The 14,148-nt window shown below is 35.2% G+C and overlaps 2 protein-coding genes across 2 annotated transcripts in view; one reads left to right on the plus strand and one right to left on the minus strand.

The window, feature by feature from the left end:
• Apaf-1 (protein) overlaps positions 1 to 3,054 on the minus strand; it is a 35,685-nt gene extending 32,631 nt beyond the window's left edge. Inside the window, exon 1 of the mRNA XM_012697713.4 lies at positions 2,803 to 3,054. The gene's annotated coding sequence lies outside the window, so the exon portion shown is untranslated. The remainder of the gene's footprint in view (positions 1 to 2,802) is intronic.
• LOC134201162 (uncharacterized) overlaps positions 1 to 14,148 on the plus strand; it is a 145,718-nt gene that overhangs the window by 117,156 nt on the left and 14,414 nt on the right. The window lies entirely within an intron of this gene.

The raw sequence follows: 14,148 nt of genomic DNA on the forward strand, positions 1-14,148 counted from the left end.
CCTCAAGCACCAGTCACCGTCCTCGCCGAATCCGTCGCTTGCGACGAAGGGCTCGGCGAGTAAATTGAACCCACAGACACAGCCCAGTTTCTCGCCGGATCTTCTAAGTAGTCACGTGTCCGATCCGGTGGTAGATTCTACGAAGCACTGCTCTTGCTAGGGCCAGTGTTAGTAACACCTCTGGTTTGAGCCCCGAGAGCTCACCTACACGCTAGGGTAATGCTGATAGTCTTGAGATGCTGATATAGCCTCTCGAGGCTATCAGCATAGGTAGAAAAAAAAGTCTGACACGCGTAGCCAATTCATACTGTAAAATAGTATGTAAATTGAGTGTACAAGTATATCATGTAGGACTATATTTGTTTCGACGCTATCGACACATGGTATATTGAACAATTAGAAACAACTGTACTGAACTCCTATATATACAAAATTAACTCATCTTGGGTTAGTTGAATTGTGCGCTGTACAATATAATCTTTGAACATAGTTTTACTAGTAGTCAGTGAAGATTCAGAACCACGTAAACTCCTGAGCTATAAGCTGTGTAGTTATGTTATGATTTCAATACAGGAGTGTGGACTATATAGAATGGCTGAATGGAATATTTCATTATAAATGAAATGTGTTTATCTCACTTCTACTATATAACGATAAGTGTCAAGTAAGAAAAAAATCTACTATCTGCGAGCTACTCTTTTTTTTTTTTTTTTTTTTTTTTTTTATTGCTTAGATGAGTGGACGAGCTCACAGCCCACCTGGTGTTAAGTGGTTACTGGAGCCCATAGACATCTACAACGTAAATGCGCCACCCATCTTGAGATATAAGTTCTAAGGTCTCAATTATAGTTACAACGGCTGCCCCACCCTTCAAACCGAAACGCATTACTGCTTCACGGCAGAAATAGGCAGGGCGTGTGCTGCAAAAACCGTTGGAGTTAGACGTATATAATGTATAATGGAAATGTTTATCTTAAATAGTACCACAAAAAAGCCAGGATAGATCTTTCCTTTACGTGTAAGCCATTATCACCAAAATAGTGAACCAAAATGCAAAAAAATTTATAATTTATAAAGGCACATTTGGTAGTCACAAATTGATCCTTATATGAAAATAAATACTTTATTTACAAACGTACAAACAAACAAATTACAAACAAACTTTATCTTTTACACTACATGATTGACAAATATTTTAATAGTTTTATGACTATAAACAACTGAGTGCCAGATATTATGAAAGATGAAGATAGAAAATTCAATAAGATCAATAATGGCTAAGCATGTAAATATTCTATGTAAATTTTTATCTGCTTATCTTTAAAGTAGTTTGCCTAATATATTATTATATTTGTTTGTGCTGTTCTTAAAATTACAGATTCATGTATGGAAAACTGATCAAATTTATTTGTATTTAGTAATTTTTTTCTCTCTAAGCACCTGTCATTTTTGTGAAGTATGTTTTAGCTTGATAACTAATGTATTTAGAATAATTAATGTTTAGCTAATTGATCTATTTATTAATGATCCTAATTTATATATCTCCGGCTGCAGGTTCATTTTGCAGATTAATATAACTAAATCTCGTTAGGATTAATATTCCTAATGAGATTTGGTATTCAGGCTCGATGGACAGATTTTTGTCTCAATAGTGTTTGTGGTATTCATAACAATTGAGAAAATCCTAAATAGTAGCTGCTACATGTAGATTATTTTTTATATTTAGTTTTAATTTATGAAATTATCAGGAAGTGTTGATTCCAAACGACACTTTTTTGAAAAAGTTATATGTTATAAAGTTAAAAACGGTTAAAGGCTGTAGGTGTGTTAATAAAGCCAAATCCTAAATTAATATTTATCATTAAATGTAAAGTATATGTGTAGATAGTGAGAAAGTAGATACTGTGTATTTTATTGTAAAGATTTTCTTAAAAGTAAGAATGATTCAGAAACATTTGTAATTACAGTGTTTACATAAATAAATTGGGATGGAAGCATGTATGATAAAATTCCACATTCATACATACTACTTCCATAATATTGATATTCAGTTTTTAAACAGTGTTGAGTTTACGATTTATATTTAGAAAACTAAAAGAGCAAAGAGTACTTAGTGTACCATTTGATTAACAATAACAAGTTAAATAAAGATATTTTTTTTTTAATTACTGGCATTCAAACATTTAATTTGATAAAAGAATGTATTCTAATATGTTTTCTCTAATAAGTAAATTATCTATGCAGTACAGATAATTTGACTGCCAGATCAAAGGAAAATGTAGCAGGTCATCAATGATGAGAAACTTCTTTTTTAAATGCACTTTTCTTAAGTTGAAATTATAATAAAAACAAAAAAAATACATTTGGGGCAGATCTTTATAAATAACAGAATATAACAACTTATCGTATATTTTAATATGTAGTTATAGTAGTATTTAACGTTTTGTTTTCTATTAGTTTGAACGATTTTATATATTTTTATGATCGTTTTGGTTTTCAGATCATATACTTTTTCTCAATACAAGTACAAATTAACGCAAAGAAGATTGTTAATTAAAACGGGTTGGGGTTTCTGTCATAAAAGGCACCTTCAACGTATTATGATCCCGATGCATGGAACGCATTTCAAAGACAAAAGCAAACGCATAATCTAATACTTTTGTACAGAATTTACATTAAATTCAACAGCTTCTTCACTTCTTTTCGTTGATCGTAAGATATATTTCAAAATGCATTCGAATGCGTTTTTAATGCAATCAATGAAATAACGTGAGCAGTAAATTCACTAAATTCAACACTTACCACTACAAAGAAATCATAACTATTGAGTTATAAATTTGTATGGCTTCTTCTTATAAGTATATTAGCACCCATTTGATACACTATTTCTAGCAAATTTATATAAATTTCACTCAACAGTTATCAGTTTTTTTAAATATTATTGAAGTAGCGTTCGAGGTATACCGACAATACAATGCACACCACAGAGCATAACTGAGCAAAACACAACGACGAAACAGACTAGTATTTTGTATCAAAAACCATAGATAATACACTTTTAAAAAGCTTTAAAGGCAAAAGGCAACAACAGTCGACAACAGAGAAAGAAAAAGGAAGATCAAAGACAAAAAAAAATTTGAAGATTTTACGGCCTAGTAACAAGACTTTTAAGCCAACCCTTTTCATCTTAGGGTCTCATGAAAAATCATAAATGAAGCGAAATGAAACGAAGTTTGAAGAATTAAATACTGTAATAAATTGGAATGAAATTAAATAAAATGAGATTAGATAGAAACTTAATGTGAACTTCCACGGTGAAGGAATAACATCGTGTAATAAAAATAAAACCCGCAAAATTATAATTTGCGTAATTACTGGTGGTAGGACCTCTTGTGAGTCCACGCGGGTGGGTACCACCACCCTGCCTATTTCTGCCGTGAAGCAGTAATGCGTTTCGGTTTGAACGGTGGGGCAGCCGTTGTAACTATACTTGAGACCTTAGAACTTATATCTCAAGGTGGGTGGCGCATTTACGTCGTAGATGTCTATGGGCTTCAGTAACCACTTAACACCAGGTGGGCTGTGAGCTCGTCCACTCATCTAAGCAATGACTTAGATTTATACATCTAATATAAGAGGGCATGAAAATCGAAGTTGAATAATATTTTGTTAAATTAAGTATGACTTGTTGAAAAAATCATTGAGAGAATGACTCCTTTAGTAAAACTACGTTTCAGTGGGAAATAACGTGAAGACTTTCGTTTGAGCAACTGAATTGAGAATTAAGAAATGGGACATAATATGAATGCCCAGGCAGATGAAATATTTATACATGCATACAGATAGTCCGTCATCTTAATTTTTAAAGTTGAAGGTGCCCAAATAATCTAAAAAATTGGGCTGCTGTAAATTTTACTATGGTCATTATTGCTATTATCAATTCAAGATAGTTAAACAAACTAGAAATGAGTGGGATGGTGGTACCTATCTGTGTGGGCTTATATCCTACCCCTAGTAATTAACAAGTTCATGTTTGTGCGGGTTTTATTTTTATTACACGAGAGATAGTGTAGATATATTTGTCGTAACATCCTATCCCGAGTCTTCAGTCTACTCGTGATCATGGCGCATGTAATAATACTAAATTATCAGGAACTCATATCGGAAAGTTAAAATCGTGATAAGAACCCGTTCACGGGGAAAGCTATCATAAAACAGAAAATATTTTACAATTGCCTGAATCATGCTATCGAAAATTTTAAGATGAGCTTGCAAATATAAAAGCTCTGACCAATACCATTCGCAATATTCTCGGAACTCGTCAGAGTTCGACGTGAAAGCTAACTTCTCAATTAGCCTTTTGAATTTCTCGCCGGATCATCTCCGCGGGTTGGGATTCCGATCCGGCAGTAGATGCATTCGCGAAGCAGCTGTTAGGTCACCATTGGATGGGATCGCACAGCTGTTAGAATATCCCACCCTTCCTGGCTGAGCTCGTGCTCGTCAACGTGACCTCGCAAAGCTGGAAAAGCCTCCGGGCTAACAGTAATCCTTTCTTGCTGAAAAAAAAAACCAATCGGTCTGGGAATTCAACCCGCCAGGTGGAACATTTTACCTTTGTCGATTTCCGCAAATGTTCACTAATAATTAATAATGAAATCATTAATAGTGTTTAATTTTATTGTATATCTCTTTAGAATTATTAAAATAAAATAATAATAAAAACAGACCACCCTGTTCCTTTTGTTTGATTTTACTATACTGTATTAAAAAACTCAATATGTATGTCCTAAAGTTATTTGTTACTTATTAATTTTATTTTATCTCATCTCCTGAATCATTGCCCTTGAATTTCATTTTTCATCGAGTTAAAAATGTAATGGAACTTGTTTTCGTATTCGGTAATAGTTCTGAGTTTTACTCACAGATGTCGTCGTAAAATATATTTGGAATACATACAATGCTTTAATTAAAATATTTAATCTACAAATATAAATTTAAACAATATGGAAACCGAAGCCTAGGATTGTAGAAGAAATCAGATTTAATATTCGGAATAAATAAATTTCTTTCATATGTACACAAAACATCACTATGTTTACAAGCTACATAATGATTACGTAACTACAGTGAAATGGCAACGAAAATATTTGTATTCTGTACTAGCATATAATTCACCATCTCAGTGTTTAAAAAGTGTCCGCTGAATGAGAGCAAATTACGGTGGCACCATAGTAGCAAGTGGAAATATTAAAAAAACAGCCCCTTAAACTACCACACTTCACTTCAATCCAGCACACTTGAGTCTGTTTAAAAATGCTACATTTATATAATTTCGACTTCCTACCCTAGCGCTATTTCGATTTTTCCAACTATAACTTGCTGTTTACAGATGAACACTTTTTCAGCTTGTCCCCTATACCTACACGATGGTGCTGGATTACATTCCCGATCTTGCGGACCGAATGGTAAACAGTTGACGTCGCCCAAAACACGTCATTTCAGATCCTCCCGATCCACTAACGGTGCTTTTAGGTACCTCAAGCACCAGTCATCGTTCTCGTCGAACCCGTCGCTTGCGACGAAGGGCTCGGCGAGTAAATTAACCAACATACACAGCCCACTGAGTTTCTCGCCGGATCTTCTCAGTGGGTCGCGTTTCCGATCTGGTGGTAGATTCTGCGAAACACTGCTCTTGCGAGGGCTAGTGTTAGCAACGTCGTCAGGTTTGAGCCCCGTGAGGTCACTACTAATTCGGTGGTACTGGTGGTAGGACCTCTTGTGAGTCCGCACGGGTAGGTACCACCGCCCTGCCTATTTCTGCCTTGAAGCAGTGATGCGTTTCGGTTTGAAGTGTGAGGCAGCCGTTGTAACTATGCTTGAGACCTTAGAACTTATATCTCAAGGTGGGTGGCGCATTTACGTTGTAGTTGTTGTTGTAGGCTCCAATAACCGCTTAACATCGGGTGGGTTGTGAGCTCGTCCACCCATCTAAGCAATAAAAAAAATATAGAATAACCTCTCGAGGCTATTAAAATAGGTAGGACAAAAAAAAGTGATGGTGCTCCTTGCCTCTACTCTCCATACATACTATAAAGACCCAGGTTATGAACGCCAACTTAAAGAATTACTCATTTTTGTATTGGTGTAATTCTTGTGTTTAAATTACATACCAATTTTCTCTCAGTTGATTCGGTATATGTGATGTTGAAATAACATACATCTTTCGTACATTTGATGATTAAATAATAATATAATCAAACAATACAAATTTATTAAAGCGATCTCGTAAAGAAGCAGATGTGTAGCGTAGGAGTTTTATAGTTGTCGATTACTACTTTATTATTAATCAAATAGTACTTATTTACTCAAATATGAAAAATTGACACAATTTTTTATAAAATAACATGCGAAATATGTAACGTGTTTCATGTCGAATTTTATTTAAAATAATACAGGTAAGGCAGATGCGTTTCAACAAAAACTTTCCTTAGCTCACTGTAAACAAACCATTCTTTTGAGATCGGATCAATAGCGCTGCGTTGCGGATGGACTTTTAATAAGATTTATTGTAACCGATCTTGTTTTGACAACGACAATAGTGCGGTACCTTAGCGGCGAACGATAGCTTTTGTGTGGTCTTAAGCCACATTCTTGGTTGCTACAACTATTAAAGTCAAAAATTGTTCGGTGGCCCACACCTGGTAATAGAAAAAAGTGACACGACGTTTTGTTATTACAGTACTTGCATTTATTCTGGCGAATTTGAACAGGCCAACCTACAAGAGTGTGGATATTTTTGAAACCAACGGATTATATATGAATTGTGTGTTCGGCTTTAATTGAAAGAGACGGGTATACTGATTTGCCCTCTTCTTTATTCCTACCAATTTATCATAATTTTATACAATTTGTGGGTGGTGCGCGGGAGGCCTTTCTAGTTTCACTAGGACAGGTGGGCGAGCAAAGGCTCAGCCAGGAGGGGTGAGATTTGCTAACAGTTTCTCGAACGCCTCCAAAGGAGACCTAACAACTTAAGAGTAGCTGCTTCGCGAATGAATCTACTACTGGATCGGAATTACGGCCCGCTGTTAAGATCTGGCGAGAAACCCAGCGGGCTGATGCATGGGTTAGGTTGCACGTCGAACTCTCTGCCGAAGTCCCCAAGCCTGTTAGGTCTGCCTCAATGTTCTAATTTAATAAGTTAGATCTTCTGTATGACTACTAATAATTAATACAATGTGGCATATTATTCTATGCAGTACGCATTGAAGGAAAATATAACAGTACACTAATAGTTATTTAATAATTAAAAATAACTATTATTAATTATTATCAATAATTATTAATTATTATCAATAATTAATAATATAGCTAATTATAATTTGCGTAATTACTGGTGGTAGGATCTCTTGTGAGTCCGCACGGGTAGGTACCACTACCCTGCCTATTTCTGCCGTGAAGCAGTAATCCGTTTCGGTTTGAAAGGTGGGGCAGCCGTTGTAACTATACTGAGACCTTATATGTCAAGGTGGGCGGCGCATTTACGTCATAGATGTCTATGGGCTCCAGTAACCACTTAACACCAGGTGGGCTGTGAGCTCGTCCAACCATTTAAGCAATAAAAAAAGCCCTTTTGTTTACAATGTTCAAAGGAAGTTTTAAAAAAAATCAACTAAATTATCACATTTCATATCCTCGAACTTCAGTATTAGACCAGAACATTTTACATACAAACCCCTGAGTTCAAATATTTTCAACAAAGATACTGGCTACGATCTGCTAAAAGTGCTGTCGGTCACCAACAATTTGACCTACGAAGCGATATTTTTGGAAGTAAATGTGACAGACTTCTCAGAACGTTTCTTCGAATTTAAATTAATTATTGACTTTAAAATTATGTAACAATTCTATTCCGAAAGGAAACTATATATTTTCCTAATCAAACCGAGGCATTGGGTTCATAATTATGCCCTTTCGAAATCAGTAAGTCTTGTACTTTGCGTTCTCAAAGCTATCTACGATGCTCAAGTAAATTATGGTAATGCATCGAGATACCGAACAGTCATCCAGATCGGAACTGGCGTTCGAAACGTACAAACATTTTAATCTTAACGACGTATAAACAGAAAAGATGTCCACTTTCCCGTCACTAAGCGGCGATTGTTGTTAAATTTAATGGATCATAAAATAAAGTGGTATAACCCTGACTTACGGTAATTGTGGTTCGGAAGAAAAATGTCTTTGCTGTTAGCTGGGAGGCTTGAGCTGTTCTTGGATAGATTAGCGACAAATACTAACATTGAAAATCTAAAGGGAATCATGATGCAAATTAACTGTCCAGAATATTTTGCCGCGTGAATATAACCCAAAGTAGTACATAGTTGTAAAGGACATTACGATATTTTTTTATATTTTTTGTTGCTTAGATGGGTGGACGAGCTCACATCCCACCTGGTGTTAAGTGGTTACTGGAGCCCATAGACATCTACAACGTAAATGCGCCACCCATCTTGAGATATAAGTTCTAAGGTCTCCAGTATAGTTACAACGGCTGCTCTATCCTTCAAATCGAAACGCAGTATTGCTTCACGGCAGAAATAGGTAGGACGGTGGTACTTACCCGCGCGGACTCACAAGAGGTCCTACCACAAGTAAATGTAAAGAAAATTTTGAATCACTTTAAAGGACTTATCTTGGAGCTTGGATACATAATATAACCGTCGCTAAGTGAGTCGGTATTAACTATTGTGAATAACAATAGAAGTCAAATTCGTTTGATAAATAAAATAACTTTTTAGTTATCATTTCATAGTTATTTTTGTTGAGAAACTATTACTAAAACCAAATAAATAATATTGAAACCAGTTGAGTCTCCTTAGCATCCTGGTGCACCAGTATTTCTGCAGTGACAAAACCCGTTACGTTTCTCCCATGAATGTCATGCGTTTGTCGGGTTTTATTACTGGCTTCGGTTCATATAAATTACCATAGCGCTGTGCCTTAATGAGCTAATTAATAATGTAGTCAAGAATAGGAAGCTATTATAGAAATTAATCTAATTAGTGTGAACTTGAAACTGAACTTGAACAGTAGTTTCCGTAATACCATATTTAACTGAGCGCTGTGCAGTCATTATCTGTCGCACGATCTCTATTGGAATATCAAATTCGTTTTGCTAATTGTCTAAAGTTTATGAGATACTAAAACAACCACACATAGGTATATACCTACCTAGTAACAGCAATTTACAGTTGGCTTGACTTTTTTCAAATTATTTAGAGAGATAAATTTTCAGAGCGAAGAAGATCGTACACGCTTGTATGATCTGACATTAAACTAATTGATTTCAGATTGGTTGAATTCGGAGCACGTGTAATTACCGGATTGAAATTCAGATTTGCTGAATGTTTTACACCGTATTCCTTGTGAGCACGGGTCGCTAACACAATGTTTACTGAATGTCTAGAAAATAGGCGTTTTTTTGAAAACCTAGTTTCTAAAACTACCCTTGAATTCTTCTAGTCTTATAACATTAAAAGATTTACATTTATTCTTCTAACGTGACTGAGTTTATAAAATTCTCGACTTACATAATTTAATATGATGCTAATGATAACTTGTCCGTGACCCAATTTCGTATGATGCCAGGTGTATCCACGAGATCATGCCGTGGCTCGATCACAATATGATCATTTCAAGGCAGAAATATGCAGAATAGCGGTAATTATGAATACAGGCAAACAGCAACATCAATTGTTTGTTAAGAGACTTTGTAACACGTTCGGGGAACTTATTAACTCCTTTGAGAATAAAATAGCAAATTGTTGTTTATGTTGTTAGAACATTTAATTTTCTTTGACGTAGTAATTAATACTTATTGAAATTTGAATATTACTTCTTTTCATCATGTATTGATAAATTAAGCGTTTTAATTAAAGAATATAATGTAAATATGTATTTTGATTCAAAATTGATGCGACAAACGAAATTTATTTACATATGTAAACGAAATGAGATAAGCATGTGAAGGTACAGGGATCAAAGTAAACTGATAATAAATCGGTCTTATTTATAAAGAAGTAGCTTGTTTATATCTATAAGTTATTGTTCCAGCCTCCATTACATTGGCTTTAAATGCACATTAAAATTCCATATCTACTTAATTAGAATTTATTGGTGCTTACACAGCCGTATGTTCTGTTCATCCCTTGTTTACGACGCCCATGACACAGCAACGTATAATGCTGTAATTTATCATTGCTCGCCGATGCCATTGTAACACTAGAATTACTGAGCTTAAACGATTTAATTTTCGACTTTCCCTGAACACGGAAACTAATCACGGCCCACGGACATAATAATCCCGAAATTTATTGGCCACAACCGATACTGTCGTCGTTCGTATTGATATTCTGTTTATAAACATTCATAGACGGGTTTCGTGCTAATGAAATTGTATCGAAATACGATAAATTATAAGCGTGAGCGCATTGATGGTGGCTTACAATGGGTATTTGGGTTAAATAGTGGTCAATAGAGACCACCCTTAATATTTAGATGCCACGTAACAATAGCCACAAAGGCTAGCATGTTTTGAGTTTCGCGAATTAAGGTAGTGACATTTGATTGAAGTCAGTTTAGATTTATTGATATAGTTGCTGCAGCTTTATCATTGGGGGCATTTATGGATGGGATCCGTCTAATTATTTAAGCTTTATTTATTATATATCAGAATATCAAGTCACTCTGAATTAAGGGTTCGCACTGGCTCCTTTTGATCTAATCCAACAATGCCTACAAATTGAAATTCTGAACGGCTTGGGCAGCTTACGTTCATAATTAGGCATTCATTTTTATAAAAATATCGTGGTTATTCTCACGAGCTTCCATTTTCGTTCGTGACGTGTCTAAAATTCCTACGGACAAAAGGCTGGTAGGGTAGCCAGGAGTGTAGGTAGCGTCCGCAGCGAGGCCTTCCGTCAATACCGCGGACAGCGGGGCACCATTGTCACTGAGCCCATTGTACGGCGAAGCACAGACCAAAAATCATTAATTTTGTATCACAAAGCAAGAGAACCCACAAATCGAAGGCCTGGAAAAAAAATTAGGGTCATTCGGGAACGGTCACTGACACACGACGTGATGCGCTCTTTCGACGTCTATGGGTCGCTTTTAATTAAACTAGAACTACTTTATGAGTCGACACGACCAACGAAACTAAGAACATAGTTATAATAAACTAGCGACCCGCCCTCGCTTCGCTTCGGAAACATTAAAACACACATGAAACCAAAAAAAATAAATAAATAAAAATTAAAAAAAAGTAGCCTATGTTCATCAGGGACAATGTCGGCTTCTAATGGAAAAATAATTTTTCAAATCGGTCCAGTAGTTTCGGAGCCTATTCGAAACAAACAAACAAACAAATCTTTCCTCTTTATAATATTAGTATAGATATAGATAAACAAATCTCGCGGTCTGTGGTATATTTCATCGTCTTAAATTTAACAACAACAACAGTCTTTGTTTAATTACAAATGCTCGAGCACGTAACGTGATGTTATGAGACCTATAAAATCGGTTTTTGTAACCGTCGCGTCGTAGTGAAGCAAGCGTGCCTTTAACAGTAGTTTAAAGTGTAAATCGATCTTCTGTTGTGGCGAACATAAATCACAGACTCTTTTGTGATCAACGTCACAGTTCAAGCATAAAGATTAATATTTAGTGCTACAGCACCATTTCATAACAGCCCGTAACAAACGTAACCGGATTAACTAGACACGTAACGTACAATAAAATATAAGAGTTTGACTGGCGGTAGAGCGCATAGCGAGCTCGCACGAACTGCATGCACCACAGTCTCGCCTATTTCTGCCGTGAAGTAGTTATGCGTTTCAGTTTGAAGTTTTTTTTTATGGCTTAGACAGTAGAACGATCTCAACGGCTCACCTGTGTGCTCAGTGCGAGTTTTTTAACGTTCTCGATAGCGTAAAAGTTAACTCCAGCGCCCCTAGCGGCAAACGTAGGCCGTAGTTTACTGGTGGTAGGATCTCTTGTGAGTCCGCACGGGTAGGTACCACCGCTCTGCCTATTTCTATATGAAGCAGTAATGCGTTTTGGTTTGAAGGGCGGGGCAGCCGTTGTAACTATACTTGAGACCTTAGAACTTATATCTCATGGTGGGTGGCGCATATTCGTTGTAGATTTCTATGGGCTCCAGTAACCACTTAACACCAGGTGGGCTGTGAGCTCGTCCACCAATCTAAGCAAAAAAAAAATCTATCCATTTTAATACAAGAATCCGTATTTGATCTTTTATCTCACAAGAGCTTTTGACAGCTACTTGGTGGCAAGCGGATGCCGTAGATGCTATTATCAAACGAGCCTCCAATTCAACCGTCCATCTATTACAATAAATAAAGAAAAAAATTAGTGCCACAATACCATACCATTTAAAAACCGTCCGTAGCTAATATAACCGGATTAACGAGAATCGTAACCGCCTATAAATTATAAAAACGCTTTCAGCTCACTGTTTACATGTTCCGTCTAAAATTATTTAGTGATATCCCCTCGTAAATTAAATTCGTGTTTCGGTAACTTTTTGGATCCGCGAACGCGATTTATTCTACTATGAATTTGTACCGTATTAAAAAAAAAAACGACGGTGATGTTTTATGAAATATTTTATGGCGTTACTAAATTAAATATAAATAAATAAAAACGAGTCGCTAAATAAGGTATGTCATTGTATGTTCCTTGATTGATCCTATTTTGTCTTATTCAACATATTTGATCGTGAAAGAAGTGGTTCTAAGAAGATAATTGTTTGTATTTCACAGAATAAATTTACACACGTATTTATTGCGACAAACTTGTGTATCATATTATTTGTGTTTGATTTAATATCATGTTTATTTTCTCTATTTAAACATTTTTTAAATATATTTTTTTAAGAATATTTACTTTTACTCATACATAAATTTTATCTGGAAAGTAGTTACAGCACTGCAATGGGAGACTCCTTAAATTAGTGCAACAGAATGGTGTAGAATAAGAAGATGTAGCGAGGTAACGTAAGACGCGTCAGATCTGTCACAGCCTCACAATGATCACGATTACAATGTCAAGAGTGAAATGAGTTTCAAAGAAGAATAATTTACTATAATTTTTTGCATTTATCTATGTTTTTTATTATATTTGGAAAGGAAAAAGACAGTGTGCCATAACAAATGCTTGCTCGACAACACAGTTGATTTATATTGGCAAAATATTTAAAAGCTCATTCACACATCAATGGCCGTAGGTATGTCGAATGCGATTAAAAACCTCGGCGACAGATGTTAGGAGAGGGGAAATTAAAAAGCTCACTAAAAAATCTTTTGATGACAAAAATCGCTTTATCTCGTAAACCGGAATGCGACCCTTTAAAACCAAAATAATGCTAATCGTAATGGTATTACAGCAAAGCCGAGGACTCTATCAAGTGTCCATGATTATGATGATTTTCTTTATTTTTTATTGTATACCAAAAGTAAAGTGTATATCTATCTATTTATTAATATTTAATAAATTTATATATTTTATACAATATGTAATACAAAATAGCAGGTATGTATTTTAGAAAAAATGATTCTTTATTAAATTCCAAATGTTAAATAATATATAAATAGATTTCAAGTTTAAGAGTACTATTTACATTCTATTTGTAAATATTGTTATCAAAGCTACTGTTAAATATCGATATGTCTACAGTGAATAATGAATGTATTGGACTTTAGTCTTTATAGAGTTACACTTAAAAGTCACATTTGTTTACTAACAGTCAACTTTTACTGCAAGCCTAGCTAAGGTACTTTGTACGAAAAATGCTTTTAAAGCGTTCTACAGCGCGAAAACTGCAAATACCAAAAAAAACTGAACTAAAAAATCTTGAATGCCTAATACAGGCCTAATACATAAAAATCTTATCTAACCGCTGATACTGACAAAGTGCGGTAAAATTTCAAGCCAAAATGCACATTTGGCCATAATGCCCCCGTCTAATTCAACAATGAATCCTTAATGCCGTTATTGCAAAATGTCGCCATTAGCACAACTGATACAAAATATTTTGACGTTTTCTAAAACCGAAATACATGTGGG

The sequence above is a fragment of the Bombyx mori genome, chromosome 23 (genome assembly GCF_030269925.1).
Source record: "Bombyx mori chromosome 23, ASM3026992v2".
NCBI lineage: Eukaryota > Metazoa > Arthropoda > Insecta > Lepidoptera > Bombycidae > Bombyx > Bombyx mori.